General features: G+C 44.8%; 2 long non-coding RNA genes across 2 annotated transcripts; both read left to right on the top strand.

The window, feature by feature from the left end:
- Positions 1 to 3,422: 3,422 nt before the first annotated feature.
- On the top strand, positions 3,423 to 5,115 carry LOC135904238 (uncharacterized). Its single transcript, XR_010565059.2, has 2 exons — positions 3,423 to 3,587; positions 4,974 to 5,115. It is a non-coding gene; the product is annotated as an uncharacterized lncRNA (long non-coding RNA).
- A 333-nt stretch (positions 5,116 to 5,448) lies between these two features.
- Positions 5,449 to 7,316, top strand: LOC135904237 (uncharacterized). Its single transcript, XR_010565058.2, has 2 exons — positions 5,449 to 5,801; positions 7,191 to 7,316. It is a non-coding gene; the product is annotated as an uncharacterized lncRNA (long non-coding RNA).
- The last annotated feature ends 12,038 nt before the right edge of the window (positions 7,317 to 19,354 follow it).

Below are 19,354 nucleotides of genomic sequence, written 5' to 3'. Positions count from 1 at the left end.
ATGACGTGTAAAATGGAGCAGTAATTTCCCCTGATCGAACATAAAAAACTCATGCGGCGACAGGTTGACTAAATACATGGGTTGTGGTGGCGCATACAGATGGTGTTTGTCCACGTATGCTAATGGGCAGCTGCGGCGAACGTACACCGATGCATTCTTGCAAAATCTGCATTTAATAACTTTCTACAGACTTCCCGTCCACCTTAAAACACGTGGGCTTCAAACTGCGAAAAATCCCTTTGCGTTGGAGTTTCTGCGTGACGCTGTGACTCAAGAAAAAGACTTCATTTCATCAGGACAACGTCGTTCCTTCTAACCCTAAAAACTTATGCTACCTCAAATTCGCGCAGGAAACGATCCACAATTTCAAAAGGACAATCGTTCCTTACCCCCTTCGTCCCCCAAATAACAGTTGTGCAAAATCATTTCTGAAACTACACAAATGCAATATTGAGTAAACTGCTTTTTACAGCTGCGTGCGTCACATTCGCAGATAATTTTCCCGCTATTTTATTTCCTACTGCCACATTTCTTATTCTTGCTTATATCAAAGTTACACAATAAGAGTCGCTTGTGCAAAGTGTGATGCACCTGCCGTCTCTGGGGCTAAAATTCTTTACACACAACGCTTCTTTCTTACCACGTCACTGCGTACTCTAGTCTGTAGAAAAAATATTTTCGTGGCAGAGGAGATTAGGTCTGTGAAACGTGCAAGAATAAAGCCTCCTGGGTCTGAAAGATGCGCAACGACCAGGCTTTCAAAAAATGAGGACCAAGACACGAGCTATTCCACACCTTTGCTGTACTCACTGGGAACGTACATCTTTGGTGGAAGGCAGGTAGACCGGGCAAAACAGGATGCGGACTAGGTCTGGAACAGATGCACTTTTTGCTTACCTAAACTTCAATGGGGACACAGCTTTCAAGGCAGGAAATTCCGAAGTAGGGCACGGCGATATTGACGCTGACGTATAAGAAAGCGCATAATCTACATGAACAAGTCAAAAGGCCCGCTAACCATCTGCTTGGGCACCCGAGCTGTTCTAGCCTGCTTGTTGCCATAGAAATTAAGATAACAAAGAAAACAAGTATTTCGAAGTTTAACTGTAGTGATGCACAGGTGGGTTGGAACAGATGAGACAGCTTTTATAATGGGTGAGGTGAGGGTAAGTAAAGGGGTGCACTATTCTCATCATGGTCGCCTCCAGTAGGCGGCTGACATCGCCGAAATGTTGCCACACCCGTCCTCACGGCCGGCTAAAAACATCCGGACCAAAGACATTTGAGGCGCCCTGCCGTGGACCTGCGCTTTGTCCTTACAGTGGCGTACCGTCAAACGGGAAAAGCCGGTAGTTCGAGAACGATGCAAAGGTTGCAGGCACCGCTGCACCGGCGCGACGCCAATGGGCAGTCCACGCTGGCATTGCCAATTTCAGAGCTTGCCCCCCTTGTACAGTCTATCACCGTCGTTATTCCTTCGCAGTGAAGTCGCCGCAAGATCACGAAATTTGCACTGGGCGGTTCACGTCCAATACGCTAATTACACGAGTGAAAATTGCGTCCCCTGTTTCGGTGCTGAACCGCATAAATCGCAACTGCATTAGCCAAGTTGACGATATAAGAGTGGTCAGAGGGTGCGACACTTCATGCATAGAAACCTGTCAGAACTATTTGTAACGTCATATTTAAAAAAATGATTTGCTTGTTCCTGGTTTCGCAAACATCATGTTCCCTCATTATCTAAACGACAATGTCATTAATTGCCAGAACTCAAAATCCAGATTATTCTGACAGTTCAGGGGAAGCAAGGAACAGTACAACCAGACGCCTGTCCTAGATCTATGGATTCATTTACCACGTATGACGCATTAAGTTTACTTTTAGGTTTACCTTAATTGCTCGCCGAAGCCTTCCGCCAGCGGGTAATACGCAGTAGCTGAACGGCGCCACAATGAATGTAGATGACAAAGTACTTGCGCGATTTTTGTGGTAAATGACTAGCCACAATTTGTCACAATTTTCTCCCAGCCACACAATATAGCTTGCCGGTTCCCCATGCGGGCAGTGATCTCAAGCGTAGGCTGTCTAATTCGATCTTTGTCAATGCTTTGTAGGGCAACACATCTGGGTACAGCGCATCAATGCCCACAATTTTCAGCAGGTAGCAATACCCATATGAGGAAGTTTATTTTGGGGGGCTGGAATATAAAAAAAAAACCGCTAAAATGGTGCGCTGATATGGGGATTCTTCTTAAAGTAAAGCAGCCTACTTCATTGTTGAGTTTGATCCTCTGCCATACGTCACATGACTTATTAGATGGATTATATTGTACTCTACGCCCTGCCACTGAAATGTTTCGAGGACGATATCAGTCGCGCGATTCATCTACTGTTTCCATCTGTAAGGCTGTCATGTGCAACCCTCGTAACCCTGGGCGTAAGTATGTCACGCAGATGGAGTGGTTTGATGTCCCTCCTGGCTGATGAACTCTTCTTCCGCACGAAAACAATAAGCAGCATGAACTCCGTGAATGCCGACTGTTTAGAAAATGGTATTTTAGGCATGAAATCTGTTTAGCTCCCGTTGTTCCCGACCTACAAGTGAACTTGAGCCAAAAGCCAGAGTCGTTATCCGGGCAATCAAACGAGAACATGCGTGCAAGTTGCTGACAAGGAAATTTATTCACCCGTAGGCACACTTACAACTGTGGTATGAACGAAAAGTACAATATAAAGCACATCACATGTAATACATCATGCTTGATGTAAACAAAAGAGACTAACAAATGAAATAAATGGTGCCTTCTTGACACTGGCTTTGCCACACACAACAACAACAACAAAACTCATTACCGCATCCACGCAAAAGCATTTTTGCCAGCCTCGAATTTACGAAAGGTAGCCGAGGCACACGCAGTTACAATCTGAACTCAGGTAACAGAATTGACGATTATTCTTGCTGTAGAAAGACTTTGCCTCGGGAGACGGTTATGTACCGCGTAGACCAGCGGCGAAGAAACTCGGCTTCACCGAGTTTGAACAACTTTTCTTCAAGATGACCCCATACTATCACTCGTAGTTTTCGCATTCTGGGGTACATTGCTCTATTTGACTGCCGAGATCGTTCTGCGATGTTACGGAAGCACCACAAAACGTAGCTAGCGGTGTAGTAGACGAGACTTGCAAAGCGATCTGTGAGAACAAAACAAGATAATTCCATAGAGAAAGAAAAAGACTAAGAGCGGACACTCCGAGAAATCTGGCCTCAGGAACTACGTCACGGCTACGTAACGAACGAATGCTCTCATCAAACGCCAGGGGACGCAGGCGCAAAAAAAGAAAATGTTGTAATGAATTCTGCTCAGTCGCTTTACAAAATAATAATTATACACCCAAATTTGGCGTGTTTCTGATACATAAGAACAGAATTTATCGAGAACACCTTCCGTGCTTTTTGTTCTTCATTCGTACTGCCATCAACACCAATCACCATTCGTCCATGGAGAAGAAATCAACGACACCAGCGGCGTGCCAGCGGGAACGTCTCGTGAACGTCGGCTGCGGCGGTGTTCTTGTGTGTGAGAAAGGTGAGTCACGTTTTTAAGCGAAGCTTGGAGTAATTGACTTGTGAGCGCGACGAGGTTCGCTAAAAAAAGCAGTTTGCGGCTCTATATGAGGCGGCGAGACGCGAACATTGCGAAAAGCATCCCCCCTCAAGAAACGCGTAGCAAGAGGGCTGTACTAGCTGTACTTCCTTGCTGTCTCCACCGAGAACGGCATAATCTTTGTTGGTTGCGTTCCGTGAAAATAATCAAACGACGCGAAGCTACCATTACCTTCCACCGGTTCACGGCTGTGCACTGCACTGCGACTCGCAGCTTGTCAGACGCCATCGAGACGCTGCGTCTAGGTTTGCGAGGGTAAACCGTTCTTGCCCAGCGCTGTTTGCGATAACCGCGGTATCGGCGTTCCATTGAAATAGTTCGTGTTGGCGGATTAAAAATGATCTGCTGGACAACGCTTAAGGTCGATATCATGAATTGCGCATTTCAGGAAAATTCCGGTTTCGAGAAAATTGAATTCCTAAACCGCGTTTAAATGATCGCGTCACGGTTGACGGTCTTTTCGTTGGCCCGTTCTAGAGGCTGACGAACGCTGGAAAGAACATAAAAGACGCCACGCTGATTCAGTCCGAAAACGGCGTTCCGGGGACGGGCGCTACCTAAATAAAGCAGGACGTTAGGCACGCTGTAGCGAAGTTTTGCTTGCTCGTTTCCTTTATAGAGTAAGGGCTCCTGAATATTTTAACGATATTGCTTGCAAATAATGGCATGTGACATAAACAGCGAGCATAGCTTATTGCGTTTGGTACTTTAGCGAGGTGTGTATCTAAGGCGCACGGACGGACGCTGGTGTATGCGTCCGTGCGGATTGTTTATACAGAAAAGTAACGGTGGAGAAAAGTCACCAGTGACTACTGCACGTACTTATTGCGGCGGCCGTGTTGGGAAGTACTGCGCATTCTAGTGATTTTCGGTTCCTGATCATTTTTTTTGTGGCGAAGACATTGCACAACGTATTGTCGCGTAGGCGTGGCGTGGCGCGCATTTGAACAAAGGCCTCGTATTTGGACGCTTCGAATGTATCTTCATCACGCTTATGTGAACTGCTATTTTGCCTACCAAAGTGCTCCTTATACTGAGTACGTACAGGGGTGTCCAAAACTTCACAGGCCGCGATGCCCTCCATGGGATTAAATGGGAAAGCGGCCTGGGAACTTTTGAACACCCCTGTACGGGGTATCAACATTTATCCTTGTAAGTCCGGGTTATATGGGTCAGAGGTCAGGATGTGTCGGTGGTTTTATATTATGCATCGGTTCGCTATTCATTCAAAGCGGTTTCCTGGTACAGTTATGACGTGTGCATATGTTTTTGGTAAATAATGAAGCGTGCACTTATTGACATTTTCAGACCGTGCTGATGCCATGCCGTCCGGCGGTCCAAGCTACGGCAGCTACTGCAGTGTGTCGTGGTGCTTTGACAACGGCAGAACCCAGAAGAAGCCTATCTTGACTTGCAATAAAAACATTGCGGAAACTCTGTCTCTTTGATACATATGAGCGCTTGTACCAAAACACAAAAGACAAGCGCGATGGATAAAGCCGTAGTGAATTATGATTACCTCTATCTTCATCTGTTACAACTTAATCGAAATAAAAATTGTGTCACTACCTCAATTCACACCAAATATTGAACTAGACAAAAGAGTGAATCGCTAAATCAAAGCGACAAATAAAAGCGTTGCCATTTGGGTGACGAAAAGTGGTCTGAAATGACAAGCTTCCGCGACAGCCCAACGTCGGTTACGCGGGGTAATCCAAATTTCGCGCCAGCGGAACCGAAACAGGAAGTGCAGGCATAGAGAAAGAAAAAGACTAAGAGCGGACACTCCGCGAAATCTGGCCTCAGGAACTACGTCACGGCTACGTAACGAACTATTGCTCTCATCAAACGCCAGGGGACGCAGGCGCAAAAAAAAAATAAAATGTTGTAATGAATTCTGCTCAATCGCTTTACAAAATAATAATTACACACCCAAATTTGGCGTGTTTCTGATACATAAAAGCAGAATTTATCGAAGACACCTTCCGTGCTTTTTGTTCTTCATTCGTACTGCCATCAACACCAATCTGACCAATCACCATTCGTCCATCGAGAAGAAATCAACGACACCAGCGGCGTGCCAGCGGGAACGTCTCGTGAACGTCGGCTGCGGCGGTGTTCTTGTGTGTGAGAAAGGTGAGTCATGTTTTTAAGCGAAGCTTGGAGTAATTGACTTGTGAGCGCGACGAGGTTCGCAAAAAAAGCAGTTTGCGGCTCTGTATGAGGCGGCTATACGCGAACAATGCGAAAAGCATGCCCCCTCAAGAAAAGCGTAGCAAGAGGGCTGTACTAGCTGTACTTCCTTGCTATCCCCACCGAGAACGGCATAATCTTTCTTGGTTGCGTTCCGTGAAAATAATCAAACTAAGCGAAGCTGCCATTAACTTGCACCGGTTCACGGCTGTGCACTGCACTGCGGCTCGCAGCTTGTCAGACGCCATCGAGACGCTGCGTCTCGGTTTGCAAGGGTAAACCGTTCTTGCCCAGCGCTGTTTGCGATAACCGCGGTATCGGCGTTCCATTGAAATAGTTCGTGTTGGCGGATTAAAAATGATCTGCTGGACAACGCTTAAGGTCAATATCATGAATTGCACATTTCAGGAAAATTGCGGTTTCGAGAAAATTGAATTCCTAAACCGCGTTTAAATGGTCGCGTCACGGTTGACGGTCTTTTCGTTGGCCCGTTCTAGAGGCTGACGAACGCTGGAAAGAACATAAAAGACGCCACGCTGATTCAGACTGAAAACGGCTTTCCGGGGACGGGCGCTACCTAAATAAAGAAAGCAGGATGTTAGGCACGCTGTAGCCAAGTTTTGCTTGCTCGTTTCCCTTATAGATTAAGGGCTCCGGAATATTTTAACGATATTGCTTGCAAACAATGGCATGTGACATAAACAGCGAGCATAGCTTATTGCGTTTGGTACTTTGCGAGGTGTGTATCTACGGCTCCGCACGGAAGGACGCTGGTGAATGCGTCCGTGCGGATTGTTTATACAGAAAAGTAACGGTGGGGAAAAGCCACCAATCACTATTGCATGTACTTATTGCGGCGGCCGTGTTGGGAAGTACTGCGCATTCTAGTAATTTTCGGTTCCTTATCAGGTTTTCGTGGCGAAGACATTGCACAACGTATTGTCGCCTAGGCGTGGCAGGCGCGCATTTGAACAAAGGCCTCGTGTTTGGACGTTTCGAATGTATCTTCATCACGCTTATGTGAACTGCTATTTTGCCTACCAATGTACTCCTTATATTGAGTACGTACAGGGGTGTCGAAAATTTCCCAGGCCGCGATGCCCTCCATGGGATTAAATAGGATGGCGGCCTGGGAACTTTTGAACACCCCTATACGGGGTATTAACATTTATCCTTGTAAGTCCAGGTTATATGGGTCAGAGGTCAGGATGTGTCGGTGGTTTTATATTGTGCATCGGTTCGCTATTCATTCAAAGCGGTTTCCTGGTACAGTTATGACGTGTACATATGTTTTTGGTAATTAATGAAGCGTGCACTTATTGATCTTTTGAGACCGTGCTGATGCCATGCCGTCCGGCGGTCCAAGCTACGGCAGCTGCTGCTGTGTGTCGTGGTGCTTTGACAACGGCAGAACCCAGAAGAAGCCTATCTTGACTTGGAATAAAAACATTGCGGAAACTCTGTCTCTTTGATACATATGAGCGCCTGTACCAAAACACAGAAGACAAGCGCGATGGATAAAGCCGTAGTGAATTATGATTACCTCTATCTCCATCTGTTACAACTTAATAGAAATAAAAATTGCGTCACTACCTCAATTCACACCAAATATTGAACTAGACAAAAGAGTGAATCGCTAAATCAAAGCGACTAATAAAAGCGTTCCATTTGGGTGACGAAAAGTGGTCTGAAATCACAAGCTTCCACGACAGCCCAACGTCGGTTACGAGGGGTAATCCAAATTTCGCGCCAGGGAAACCGAAACAGGAAGTGCAGGCCAGTTGCTCTCATCAACCGCCAGGCGCGCTAGGTTCGATTGGGCCGCTGGGGGTGTATGGGAGTGGCCGCTCTTAACTTTTTTTCTTTCTCTATGGTGCAGGCCAGTTGCTCTCATCAACCGCCAGGTGCACTAGGTTCGATTGGGCCGCTGGGGGTGTATGGGAGTGGCCGCTCTTAACTTTTTTTTCTTTCTCTATGATAATTCGGGCAGCCGGTCTAAACTGAAGAAAACGTAGCCTCCGGCCCCCAACCCTTTGTAGAGGACCGCATCACATACGCAAGTTACTGCCCGAACTAGTTAGGAAAAATATTGCTTCCGAGTTCTTCATAATTTTTCTTTATAATATCATTCAAGCAATAACTTCTAGTGCGCTGAATGTTTATTTGTGATTTCCAATAGCGATATTCAAAAGGCAGATACAGTTTATTCACACCTTCAGGCGCTGATGTAGTGTTAATTGTGCCCTTCTGAACGCTAGCGGCCCATAAGTTCCGTGGCGTGGCTTTTGCGTTGCCTCAAGAGATGACGACATGCAAATCCTGCAGGCGCTTCTAGGAGGGCAGTGCACTCTGTCTCCCTGGCGTCTTTCGCTGCCTATCGTGCTGCCTTCAGCCAGTTTTCGTCCTCTATATGGGCAGTGTCCGTATGGACCAGTACAGAATCTAGCGTGTTGCGGTGTGCTGTCGAGGGATGTGTCGCTGTGAACGTGCACTACACCCACTTTAAGGTTGGGGCTAGCACCATCTGCCACTAATTTGCTTTGCCTTTTGCCATTTCATGCTTATATCTACTCTCGATAACGGGAGAGCCAGCAATTTTTACCTGATATTTTCAAGCAACTTGTAAACTTTCGATCAAGTTGCTCAAAATTATTTCAGTGTGGTAGAGAAACATCCAGTGGACTGAGCTGAGCTCCCTGCAGCTTTGCACTAACATGAGTTTTTGTTGTCACCACACTGTTGTCCCAACGTAGTGCCCTACTTGAGGTTACAGCCTCACCCCTGCCTTGGCATTCGACTTCTGTGTTGCGTGATAACCTGTCGCCCTGCGGGAGCACAAATTCTGGAAGACGAAACAGTGCGGCTCGTTCCACGCTTTCAACGTTACTGACAATGACGTCGTATCCTCCAAGCCTACTGTGTGCATTTTTCTTTCAATAGCCGGTAACCAAGCAGACGTCCATTTCCGTTATGTTTGTTGAACCCGGTATCACGGGTGAATAATGTGGTGGCTGTAATTCTTGCAGAGGACAGTAGCAAACACCATTTCGCCACTAGAGAAACAAATGGCAGTTGATTAGCACGGCTATGCCAGGATATACCTAGCGAAAGCTAAGGCATAGCACGGTTAGCCTTGGATAATCTTCATTGCATGTCCTTATCAGAATTGTTTCCGTCCATACTGCCACCTCAAATGTGGTTGCAGCGCACGCGAGCTCTCCTTTTTAATCCTCCGTCATGTTATGAGGCATGCGATGCAGCTGGCGAATTGAGCGGAGGCGAGCGCAACGACGAGGAACGCGTGTGACGTCGTACCGGACGGCGGCAGCGGAAAGGTGCTGCGCTGCGCAACACCTGTGGCTCGGTGCTACTAGTGGTGCATGCGCAGTAGTGACTAGGGAGCGAGAGAGAGAGAAATATCCGCGGCGACGCGCGCGTTGTGACGTCATGTGCCTCCTCGGAGCACCGCCTCGGCGAAATCGGAAGTTCGCGGCCAGTAAAGCTTTCGCTTTAAAAGAAGTGAATAATAGAGGGCACATAAGACATCCACCCGTTCGTAGCAGTTGCTACAAAGGCAACCCATACGGGTTCCTCGAAAGAAAAGCCTCGCAGTTGAAAAAAAAATTGACCTGGTCCAGGACGCAAACCCTGGTCCACAGCCTACCGGGCAGCCGCTCTGCCATCTGATCTAACCAGGCAGCTAGCACATAGCAGGGCGAAGTCCAATTTGGGAATAACTCGAAGAAAAGGCTCGAGTTTGACGTGATAGTTCTGCGGAAACCCGCAAAGCGGAGATAATGCTTTGCGTCATGATCATTTTATAGGTTTAAACTGAACAAATTACGGCCTATTACTCTGCAAAAATTGGTAAAACAGTGTTGATAGGGCAGTGTCCCGGCGGACCGGTAATGGATGGAGTGAGAGAACCTGTTTACGCTGCGGTATGCTTGATTGAAAGCTGTAATTGCCTGAAATAAATCTAACGGAGTGGTTTTGAATAGCCTAGCACGTCGAATAAATAATATTTATGAGGACACCAGGTGGCACAAGCTAGTGCAGATCGAGGACGAACTAAACTTAAGTACGCTTGTTTACGTATATTGGAAAGATTTACGTTGGTTATTACCTAGGTAGCCTAACGTCGTGGAAGCATTAGGAAATATAGAGATGTCGACATGTGAGAACCAAGAGATGTTCTAGCTTAGGTTAACGCCTAGGCGCTTATATACTGTAGTTCGACCGGTAGGATATTGTAACGTACATTTGAGTTACGGTACTTTGATCAGTTTACGTTGGGCGAATTTGTGTCCGACACTCAGGTCAGTAAGAGTCTCACTACAACGTCCAGAGTCTTTTCGCAAGAGCTCCACTCCTCTTCTTCCCTCGTGTCCCTAGCTGATGACGCGTTGCTCCGATCGTACATGCCTTGTGAGCCCGTGTTGCCCACTTACTTCCTCTTTCTTTTGCAAGTAGTAGAAAGCAACTGCACGGGCGCAGGATGCCGCTGGGGCAGGTAATTTGAAATCATATTGTGCCATTGTCCGCCTTCCAGGAGTACATCATTCCGATGCTCACGGAGAAGGCGGTGGTTTCTAGGCTGTCATTCGCAATGCTTGTAGGTAGAAGCAGATATTTTCTTTCGTAGTATGGTTTTATTCGGACGACATGAACGATTTCTGTTCGACACCGCCATCGTGATGACGTTTCTTGACCTTCTGTTACTTCATAAAACAGGTAATCAGTTACAAACTACTTCTGTAGGAACACCACGCGAATATTTCACTAATCCTTGTTTACATTATATATTAAGAATATTATCTGGCCTTTTTTTCAATTGCCTTCTGTAACTGGTTTTGTGGAAACGTGCAGTAATTGTGAATCTTGTGTATTCTCCATATGTCTGATATCGCTGCCTGCACTGCAGGGGCGGCTGCGCGCTTCAGTCAAGTTGCTTGTTTCTCGAGCGACCTTTAGTAACTCTCCCCTATCTTCGATGGAAATAATAATAATAATAATAATAATAATAATAATAATAATAATAATAATAATAATAATAATAATAATAATAATAATAATAATAATAATTTATTATTATTATTATTATTATTATTATTATTATATGTTGCTCCCCGTGCACTGCGGAAAACATTGCGTTTTGTAGTACCGCACTGCAACACAAGATTTGGTAAGGCTAGTAGGTATGCTTATGTCCCAAGAATATTCAATGATCTTCCTGATCATATATTTACTGCAACTTCGAAACGAAACTTGAAAAAAATGTTGAAGGCACTGTAAGATATGTATAATACTGCATTTCTCTTTTCTTGTATTTCTTTTGTCACTGATTTCAGCTGATTTTCTGTTTCATTTTGTGTGATGAACTTCACGAGCTTGTTATAATATAACAAGCTCGTGAAGTTATATTATTATATAACTTCACGAGTTATATAACGGGCCTGCCTTCTGATGTACGATTATTGTAAGATGGCAACAATAAATATTATTATTATTATTATTATTATTATTATTCTAAGAGCTTCAGCTGTGCTTGGCTATGGAAAGCGCAGACTTTGTGAGCCAAGAACCAGATGGGCATTCCTATCGTGTCACCAATGAACGAGAGCTCGAAAATATGCCTCCTATAAAGTACTTGCGTTTTGCCGGCAATACTTGTCTTGCACTTTACATAATTCTGTTTCAATGTGTTCTTGCTACTGATTGCTCAATAATGCCAGTCTATTCATGACATCGCACGGCCATAACAAATCCTCAGACACAGTATCTTTGTTTTCTTCATTTGGCTTTGATTTTGATGCAAGAATTTTCATTTAAACAAAGTAGAATAATAGTGATGTGTATAATCTATCTTTGTATCCGTCTTCTGCTTAAATACAGCTAGTATTTTCGGCTGATGGGTACTTTTGCAGAAGAATTCCCCTTGATGTGAAGCGCTCACAGATTTTTGCGTTACATGCAAGAATTCTAGCAATGTTGTTATTAATTAGTGGGACTTTTATTTGCGCGTGGTCTATCGGCTTGCTAAAAGCAGTATTGTGGCTGCTTTAGAATTTCGTGACTAATTTTAAGGTTTTATATGTGAAAATTGCAATTAGGTTTTCTTAGATAGGGATTTTAGGCCATGGAAAACGCAGCGATTCTGTAGTGAAAAGCTATGATGTTGTTCCCCGAGCGGTTAAGGATTCAACATTAGAAGCCCATGGAAACGGCGATAGCTCGTCCTTAATGATCAAGAGAAAACGGTCTCTGTGATAAAGGTACGGCCACTTTAGTAATAGACGGAACATTGTATGTAGTGCGAAGACTAACCTTTGAATTGATGCCTCCTATCTCGACTCTGTACATATAACGCACCACTGTTCCCAAAAGCTGTTTTTCGAGCGCACTTGTGCAAATTCACGGGTCACCGTGACAATTCTCAAGCGTATAAGCCCTGAATCATCGGAAGCAGTGGTCACGGCAGTGGCAGTCTAATGGCAGGCACCTATCGCCCCAAGTCATGCCGGCAGTGGTTCAATGCCGTGCTCCATAACACACGTCTTAAGCGCAACTTATGTCTTACTTCCACAATCACCCACCAGTAGGCAGAAACAGAAAAGTCTAGCTTTGAAAGGCAAATTACCACGACCTGTAAATAGACAACCAAGTCATCAGAAAGAGAGTGAAGCAGAGGCAGGCAATGGATGCATAGAATAATAAAGACCATGTAGATTTACGAAAATGAGAAGAAGGATGTTTGGGTGGGAAATGTGGACTATAAAGGCGAAGCCAATTGCCTTGCTATTTGAGGCTTGGGCTGGTTGCCTAAGGACGAAGACATACTGCAGTAAATATTCGCAACAAGAAGAGACATGTATGCGTATGCCGCAGCAAAACTTCAGAGATCAATTACTCTGCACATGTTTGTAGAATGCGAAGGCATTCACGTAGTGAGACCCGTAGGTAGCGTACACGTTTCAGAATCGCTTCGCTTTAAAGTGGATGGAAACGTTAACCGGTCAGCAGTCGAGATAAGAAAGAGTGGTTTAGAGCATCGGTAGAAGAAAACCAGGGTAGAGATTAAGGCGGAATTCATTACAAACATAAGTTACAGTACAAGGTAGATATACAAGTTGTGAGGTAGAGATAACTATTAAAGAGATGTGAACAAAAATGTTATAATAAAAAGCATGCATAGCCTACCAGAGTACCTCAGGCAGGCTATGTGGCTATTTGTAACCGCCCCGTTTAAAGGGAGACGCCAATAGCTTATTAGCTTCGCTTTTTGTTTTTTTATTTTTTATTGTCGCTTTTTCAGTGGTGCGCCTCCAACATTAAATAGAGCATTTCTTTAGCTGCACGAAATTTATATGTGTAGGCTGTGCTGTTAGGTTCATAACGTATGACGAATTTTGTAGTAGCGTGAGACCGCACTGCCACATCCACCGACGATTATGTCTCTCGCAAGGATTTTTTTCGTGCTCAGGCGCGCTTATTGTAGGTGCAGTAAGGTCATACAGCCGGTTAAGTATGTTTCTAATAAAACACGCCTAAGCCTATTTGGAGCAAACTGTACGCTAATTAACACGTAGTATTAACTTGCATTCAAACCTATACCGAGATACTATTTCCAAAGTACCCATTAGATTAGCTCACATCCAAGCGTCATCGGAGCGAGACTTGGCATTCACAAAGTGGCAGAAGGCCGTACAGCAACACGTACAAAATTGTTAGGAGGTAGCGGCCTCTGACGCGCCGAATGCCCGACAGCGCAGTGCGGCGGTTCCCGATAAAAAGTGGCTGTGTAATAACAGGCGACAATTCGGAGTTTTTGCTTACGCGCTTATATGACGGCACTTAGTAGCACTAGATTCGAATTAATTGTTTATTAACACTCATTATCACCTAATTGCGAAAGTGTTCAATGTAGTCCGCATTTATAGTTGTGCTTTTAAAACCATGTGACCCATCGGTGTAAGTCGTGTCAATTCGCTCCCTATTGCTTAACGCCAGTGTATTCCCGCTCCGTCACACCAATGTTTACGCACCGCGACGTCGTTTTAGCGACAAATCCATCCACTGAGTGAAGTTCCAGGCACACGAAGCTGTTCAAGTTGGTGCGGTTTCCTGCACAACCTCGTTAAACGGTGTGAAAGTGGACATCGCAGAAAGAATTGCATTGTTTGCTTCAGGTATTCACACCTTTAAATAAAAGCGTACAGCTAGACTCAGGTTTGTCAGGCTGAGATGGTATAGCTGATCGAAATATTGTGGTTGCTGACGTTCTTAGTAATGTAGGTGGTAGAGCAGCCACCTAAGTGATGTGCAACAATAAGTGTGGGAAGGTGTTCTGATAAGAGCGTCCCGTAGCTTTTTTTTTACTGCAAATTTACACAGGAGGCCATTACTTGTATGTAGTGTAAACAAGAGTAATAAAACGTGTTATACTTAGAATAGCACATTCATATTTAGTATCAAGTAAATGTGACTGCCTTTCTGATGGACTGCATTGGGCCACCTCCGCGATCACCGTGGCGCAAAAAAGGGGGGCTTCCACCTCCGCTGAGTTACGCATATCCGATGGTGAGCGCTGTGCGAATGCTATGCTACAGCCACTACGGGATACAAAATGACATTATCTACTGGGGGTTTCACATTTGCATAGCATCCACGAACGAGCGGTATTCATAATATGTCTCTTCTTAAACTTCCCGTTTCTGCTGCGCAGTATTCTACAAAGCCCGTCAAAGAGGACGCCAAGAGGACACGGTAAAAAATGAGTGTATCGTTAGAATGAATTCATGAAGGTATTATAATAATTGACTCTTTAGCTAGCGTGAAGCATTCTAGACACCCATCACTACTTAAAACCACTTTTTATTTCCATTCTAAGAGAAATAAAACATTTAGCCTTGTCAATCAAGAAAAAAAGGTTCTCCAGCATATTTTACAGATTATAAACTTATTTGGAAATGACCGATGCGTAAAGAATTATGGGTAACGAAAGGGAGAAAAATGATACGAGAAATTTTGGGACATTAATCGTAAGAAATGCACCAAAGATATAATTTGGCGCCCTGCACTTGCAAATTAGCTAAGGGGTGAGACAAAGAAACTAGGGAAGAGCATATTTGCAAATATTAAAATTTATAAAAATAGGGGCCTATGAAATGAAAAAGAAGCCTTTTCGCTGTTTGCGAGGTCACTAAATGTCTCTATTGCGTGATCGAGACATGTCTCGTGTGCACTTTTTAGCAGGTTAATAACAAGCAATAAAGGGACATAATGTCGTCTGGTAGCAATAACTGCAAAAGCTGCTTCACCGTTTAAGCAATAAAGAATACATAGGAAGAAAATGGGCTCCAATCCACTCACTGAACGCGGCTGGCCAGCAAAGTTGTGTTATCAGCTGATCCGGCAGACCACCCTGACGTATCCATGACGTAGCACGACGCTGTGGTGCATATGTACGATGCAGTTCTGGTGAACGCTCGTCGGGCTCACGACGATTTTCAAGAGTCCTAACTCTGCGTGGCCTTCCCATAGCGGTATCATAATAAAAAAAATGAAATACGTTGCTAGGCGGGTACTTCTTTTACACAAGGACCAATAGTTACGTCACTCGATGCATCGTATGCTACTGCAACTGTAACTTATACAGCCGTAATCTCTACTGGGAAAGGCTTGCGGCGAATGCTCTGCGCGAACGTGAGTTACTCGTTCGTTTTGTTTTTGTTTCCACCGCATGGCCGGAACTGAGACTGCCGCGGTGATAATGCTGTTGATAATTTATTCGCGTCCCCAATAAAACGACGCGGGGACAAATAGCCACCTACCTTGCTTTAGTTACTCAGGTACACTATACATGTTTTTGTGTGCACCTCTTTACCCCTTTTTCTCCCTCAACACTTCTCTGTATACCTCCTACCCATGCCTCTAACTCTCAATTTCTTTCAATCAATCTCTTGCTTGCTTTTTTTTTTAACTTATGCTCTAAACATATCTTGCTTGTCTAGACTGCCGACTGGTTGACGCTTCTGACCACTTTAAGGTCGAGTGCCTCTGGAAGGTGAAGGTTACCTATGGGTCGCACTGGATGAATGCCTTCGCATTCCGTTAGAATGTGCTGAGGAGTCTCCGGATTTCTGTTGCAGCCTATAATTGCCTTATCTAATTACGGGTATTTCTCCCGCTATGGCTTTTTCTTACGCAACAAGCTAGAGCGCCAAATAGCAAGGCGCTTCTTTTTAATTTTCGAGCCAATTTTCCCTTGGTAATTACTTCTTGATATTCATGTAAATATGACGAAACAGATTCTGTGCGCATCCGATCGCCTCCACAGGTTCGCCGAGCCGAACGCCATCAGGTGGTGCTGCAAGAACCCCAGCTGTGCACGGGGACCGCTGTGATTGGTTTAGTTTTAGCAAACAGACACGTCAAAGCCATTGTGGGGTAGAGGTATGCAGCTTCACAGTAGAAAGTGCAAAACGCAGAATCACTGGTTCAGGTAGCACACGCCAGAATATTCATCATTCATATGGTAAAACACATTTTACGACATAAAATAAAATGACATAAATAAATAAGGAGCAGGGGCCCATCAAAAATGAACTTTGTACAATCAGAAACGAACATTTATGATGTGGTTAACCAAAACACGAACACCCTTATGACATAAATATGCAAAATGCATATCAGTAATTAGTTGATGAACACTGTAGAACGATTCATATCTTTATGAATACGATGATCTGAATATTCACTTGTAGACCGGCAAATATGTTGCTCTAGTGGCTTTGTGTTTCGAAAGCACATGGCAAAACATATTTTTCTGTTAAGTTACTTATCCTACGAGTTCTTGTTCGGAGGCATGATTAGGCTATAAGAATAAAAAATGGCAGTACTCACTTGCTTGCTGCGATTGTCGCAGTTTGTGTAAAGTTGTATTCCTGAGCTGTCAAGCCAGTCATGTTATTTCGTATGCATCTGGTGGTAATGTTGTACTTAACGTTCTTTCTCGATATGACAAATTGATTGCTGTATGTTTGAAGGTAAACCCACACAACTTCGCTAGTGTTCACTACCTGTCGTTCAGAAAGAACAAAAAAGAACACAATCAGGCATCGCTGGGTACATACGTTTGCCTAATAGCACCAGCTTAGCTAATCCGCTTACAGAAATGTTCTGCATTTCTTCAGGAACTATAGCAGTACTACTCCAGCAGCATGCTACTACTAGGCGCTAAACTGGAAACGGCCGCTGAAGGTACGTTTTTTTGGTGTTGCCGTCAGCCGTACCGGTGGAACGCGGTCATGGTACTAACGCTACATGGGCGCCCTGAGTACCGATGTCTAAATGATGACCAGAAAGTTGTCACACGTGCAATGTTGAGCATGCAACTTCTATATACAACTGCTACACATGCTGTGGCTTCTGGTGGGATAAAACGGAACTGCAATGTAAAATTTGTACGCATCGGCGCTAAGCGGCATGCATGTAACATCGCGTGTCAGATGGCACGATATGAGGCTAATGATGATGGTGATGATAATTTAATGGCATTCCCTTTGAAACGTGACGGTGATAAACATTCGCCTAGCCTGCTTCTATAATCAGGTATGTCATAGATGCGTTTTGCTGCATCAATATTTATACACGTCCACATTCTTCTACTTTCTCAAGATTTATCTATCTAACTTGTGTCGCTACCTATGCAACTGTTACATGACCTGCCACCTGGTGCAATAATTCGCAACTGGAATGCATGGGGCGTATGCATAAAAGCTACGCGGCGCGCACCTCACATCATAAGGCAAGTGGAACAATAATATGCCAACGATGACGTATATGATGATGATTTATTCACATCCCCTTTGAAACGTGGTGGTTACGTAGTCACAATTCTAGCTTCATTTAGTCATATACGCTAAATATATTTTTTTAGCCTCCTTGTATACATTATCGCTCAGCATGCCATAGTATTCCTGCCCGGACAACGGGTCGGCTAGCAGCTTAGATCACATGATCGGGTGGTGCCCCTAATTACGGGTGCCCAATGAAGTCACCGAAGAGGCGTGGAGCTCAGTCACCAAGAGTTCCGAGCTCCTCCCACAACTCCGGTCTGTCCAGACATCCCACAATGCGGCGCTGAGGCGAGCGAGGCCTCCCGTCCCCATGTCAGTGCGGTCCGCGGTGCTGCTCCAAGGGCGGCACTTCTCAGGACCTCAGCAAAGTCTGTCTGTCTATCTGTCTGCTATCTGTTATCAGCATAGAACAGTTTACACCCTTTGGAGTGCCCCTTCTGATAACGCGCGTGCCGTTCGTTACTGGAAAGTTCCGGGCTCGCAGCGTTAAAGAAAGGAAACGCATCAAGGCAGATAACGATTATTGTTGTGTGGCAGAAGGGGCAAGCCAAAGGGTGTAACTTTGCCTGAGAGTGTATGATGATATGTACGAGTACCATCTTCGAAATGGGGCAGTGAAAAGATAATACATTCAGCAGAGTTAGGTCATAAGTTCGAATCCGGGCCTGAAGGCTTTTTTTTATTATTTCCTTCTATTTATTTCACGGCGTAGTCTCCTATGAGGTCATCCAATAGCCGCTTCGTTTGGCGGTGTCGTCTTCGGCCAGTGCCCTTCGCAGCTGTTACCAGGAATCGGGGGAAAATATACCTAATTCAGGCCGGCATCAAACCTGGGCGTCCTGCTTGGTAGTCAGCTATTCTACCACTGCGCCATGGCAGCGCTTGCTAGATGCCGCAGAAAAGTGTCCTACATTGCTTCCTAACGTGCCAGGAGTGACGGTGATCATCATGCCTTAGTGGCTGCAACTTTGAAACCGGGCGATGACAAGTTCCCACCTAGCCTGCTTAAGTTTCTGAGTGTGCTACAGGTGCGTCCCATACTGGCTTTTTAAAATATATCTTTAATCTTATTTTTCTTCCTCAAAAGCATTCTATCTAGCTTATTATTTCACTACCTATGCCTGTGAAGAACAAGGTCGTATCAATCTCTTCTCTGCTTTTTTGCACCAGTGGTCCTAATGCCTCTTGGTTATTCCGACCGCTTATCGGTTGTTGCTTCCATCCACGTTATATCCAAGGGCTTATGGAAGGTAAACCTATCCTGCGGCTTTCAATGGCTGAATTCTTTCGAATTCCATTAGGATATGCTGAAAGGTCGCCGGATTTTCACAGCTCAATGGACCTGCCTCACCTTGTTGAAAATATTTGCCCCTATATATTTGTGTCTCTACGTGACCAGCTCGATTCTCAAATAGTGAGGCGTTGCCTTTATGCTGGTCTACAGAGTTTTCCTGCTGATTTCTTTCTTCTCATTTTTGTAAATCTCTATACCCTTTTTATTTTCCATTCTTTGCATCCAGTCTCTAGCTTCCTCTTTCTTTTCGATGACTCCTGGTTGAATATTTACACTTTCAATTACCCTGCACTTGGTTGCCAGCTTTCTTGACCTCTTCCTCCATTTTGTGCCCACGCCTT

This window comes from Dermacentor albipictus, chromosome 10, assembly GCF_038994185.2.
Source record: "Dermacentor albipictus isolate Rhodes 1998 colony chromosome 10, USDA_Dalb.pri_finalv2, whole genome shotgun sequence".
NCBI classification, from domain to species: domain Eukaryota; kingdom Metazoa; phylum Arthropoda; class Arachnida; order Ixodida; family Ixodidae; genus Dermacentor; species Dermacentor albipictus.
The sequence above is the reverse complement of the archived record's forward strand: the minus strand, read 5'-3'. Positions and strand labels throughout refer to the sequence as shown.